The sequence below is a fragment of the Microtus ochrogaster genome, chromosome 16 (genome assembly GCF_000317375.1).
Source record: "Microtus ochrogaster isolate Prairie Vole_2 chromosome 16, MicOch1.0, whole genome shotgun sequence".
NCBI classification, from domain to species: domain Eukaryota; kingdom Metazoa; phylum Chordata; class Mammalia; order Rodentia; family Cricetidae; genus Microtus; species Microtus ochrogaster.
The window spans coordinates 6,721,118-6,724,396 of record NC_022018.1 but is presented as its reverse complement, the minus strand read 5'-3'; positions in this window follow the sequence as shown (position 1 = coordinate 6,724,396).

Sequence of the window (3,279 nt, the reverse complement as noted above, 5' to 3'; positions counted from 1 at the left end):
CTCCAAGAAAATTGTAAATGGACATTGTATGATGTCTTTGTTAGAGTTTTAACAAGCCAGACTAAAATGTGGGGAGAGAACTGTCTAGAGAAACTGCTTGAATTCTCTAGAGTTGGCAGTACAAGGCATGTGGAGGTCATTGTTTCTTCTCTGTCTAGAGCATTCTGAAGGAGGGTCCAGTGCGGTCCTCTGACCAAGGGAGTCTTGAACTGCGATAGTAACCTACGAGAAAGTAAGATACACCTCTGCCCCAAATAACTTCTGTGAGCTCTTTGGAGAGGATGATGGCATGTCTTATTGTTTCCATGAGTCCACATGAAGGAGTGTGGATTCTAGAAGAAGGTAGGAGCTATGAGGTTACCCAAGACCCACAAGCAAATGAGCGTGCTGTTGGAAAAAACAAAAACAAAAACAAAAACAAAAACAAAAACAGTAGGTAGTGTGGGCTCCTGGTGAGGCTATGGGGAGATATCACCCTTGGTCTAGGAGTGAGTTCTGCTGACAGATTGGCACAAAGCCCAATACCATGCAGAGAAAAGATACAGTCTACCATATCAAGACTTAAATATCAGATTAGGTCACCAGTGCTAGAGCAAGCCAAGGCATGCCGGAGCGCTTCGCGCTGAATTCTCTAAAGCAAAGGTCAGCTCCATCTCACAACAGGTCGTCATGTTTGTTCCTTTGCCAAAGCTCTAACAAAATGCCTGAGGTTGGACACCTTGCAAAGAAGACTGTCATGTAATTCACAGTTTGGAAGTGAAAGCCCAAACTGTATGGCATTGGCAAGAAACCCTTCCAATTGTCAAGTCATGAGAAGGTCTTCACCATGGGACAGTGAGAAAGAGAAACCTTCCTTTAGATTGGAAAAGAGAAAGAGAAAGAGGACAGGAAGCACGAGAGTGGGAGGGGGAATCTTAGAGTTTCATAGCAACCTCAGGAGACCTGGGCTCCATGGTAACTACTTAATCCCCTCTGAGAGCAGTGTTCTCAGTGACCCAACCACCTCTCACGTCTTGAAGGTCCCACTACGGTTCAGTCTCCAACCCTCGGAGGACAAAGTACATCCACACCAGAGCAACAGTGTTACACAGCATGGGGATGCTTCTTTGCTGTCCTTTCTCCTACCCTTTCCTGGGACTACGAGTCGGGGCACGTCTATGCTTCAACCTCCTAACCAAACCCAGCATGGTAGGGTGAAAGAAAGAATGAAAAGTCAAAACACACTCCAGCCCACATCCTATAAACCACACCCCTCCCCCAGGCCTCGTGCACATTGGGAAGAGGAGTTTGGCATTTTGCAGAAGATTGAAGGTGACCGGAAACGGTACTTCTAATTGAGCTATCACTAGGAGAGGCAGAATACTCCTTGGGCCTCACACCCCTGGAAGGTGCCGTTACAGGAAGAGTAATGTCCTTAAATGTCCAGGAATTTCAACACCTAGGCAACAAATGCAATTTATTTTTAGAAAGCTTGCCATCTGAGGAGGCTGATATTTCCCCCCAGATTAGAGGTTTTAAGAAGCAAATTAGGACCACGATGCTGCATCAAGTGCTGATAATCTTGGCAACAGAGAGTTTAAGTATAAAATAATTCCATAAGAGTTTTTAACAGATGCCAGAAATTAACCTACAGCTGAATTTGGCTATGCTCATCCTACCATTTAAGAGAAATGAAAAGGAAAGACAAGCCAATCACTAAGAGTCACGGTTGTCCCCTGGCTGGTCATTGCCATCTTTAACGATGACAGTGGGAAAGAATGACCGACCAAGCGTGGATTAAGAGTGAGTGCTTTGCCAAGGAGGTTCAACCTACAAACCCCTCTGGCTGCAGGGCTGACAGCTGAGGGCATTCTTCTGAAAGAAAGGACACACAAAGGCTCACCTGAACGCATGCACAGAATGGCCCAGTAGCTCATTTGTCTCTCCAATCTGCAGATCTGGAGGAGTAGGGGGCAGTGCAAACCATTTTGATACAGAGAGAGGCAGAATTTAATCTATTCCCATGTTAGAATCTGTGCTAAAATGGGCAATTTAGAATAATAAAGCTATCGTGTGCTTCTTGGTGTCTCTCCTGGCTTTTGGATTGTTGCATTTAGATCTTAACTCTTTGCTCCTGATGCTATGTCTCGAATATTTTAGGGATCTGCTGACTTTGAATATATTCCGTTTACAGAGAGAGAGGGAATAATAGCGGAGTGTCTTTTCATGTGGCTGAACTGTCCTCGGTGGGGTAGCAGCTGCTCTGGGAAGGTGATCCATTTTGCCATTTAGTGTTTGCCTCGTTTCTGCTGATAATCTCTCTAGAATATTAAGAGGCTCAAATGGATGCTCCCTCGGCTGACAATGAAGAGACGAACAGACACTCTCAACCTGTATATTTCCTTCCTTGTAAGGGCAGCAACAGCTGTACAGGACTGAGCAGCATCTGGCCCACAGACCCTGGGAAGAAAGAGCCAGCCTAGCCTAAGTGGAAGGTTTTGACAGTTGCTAGGTAAATGACTGGCAAAGCAGAGTCTCTGCCCCCTGGGTACCTGTCACGAGTACAGAACCTTGGGAACAGGACCCAGTAATCACCAGAATCCTGATGGTTCTCATGGCCCATGAAACTCGGTAACTGCTTCTCCAGGGCAGGTGTCTAGAATATAGTCACCATCTTAGGAAAGAGCCAAACAGGTGTATTAGAGGATATCTAGAGTGAGCTGAGTTACACTTGCTGGAAGGGACAGTGAGCATCACTCTTGTTATTTTCAGACCATGTACACACACACACACACACACCATATATATTATATATGTATATAATTAAATATATGTATATATTTAATAGCTTGTATTCAAAGGAAAAGCAATTCAACTGAAATTGAATAAAGGAAATAGTGATTTACTGGAAAAAATCAAATGTTTAATCCATATAAAAGCTAATAGCTGCATGAAACCTGGAAAATGTTCATTAAACAATCTGTTTTTCTCTAATTGGATTAGGATAAATTAATATGCATAGCATGTGCTTTGTCTCAGATATCATGGAGATTCTGCTGACTTTGAGTATATTCAGCATATGGAGTAACAGGCAAAAATAGTCGAGCGTTCTTTAACGTGACTTCTATTCACTCAGTGGTAAAAGATGGACACTTATGACGTTGGGCTAACTCTGTTCTGAGGAGTGAATTCATGATGTCTTTTACAAATTCAAAAGGTACCTACATTTATAAATAGAAATGGTTTCATGTTTATAATTTACATATACTTACATTTGTTACAGCAATTTAAATTGTGTTT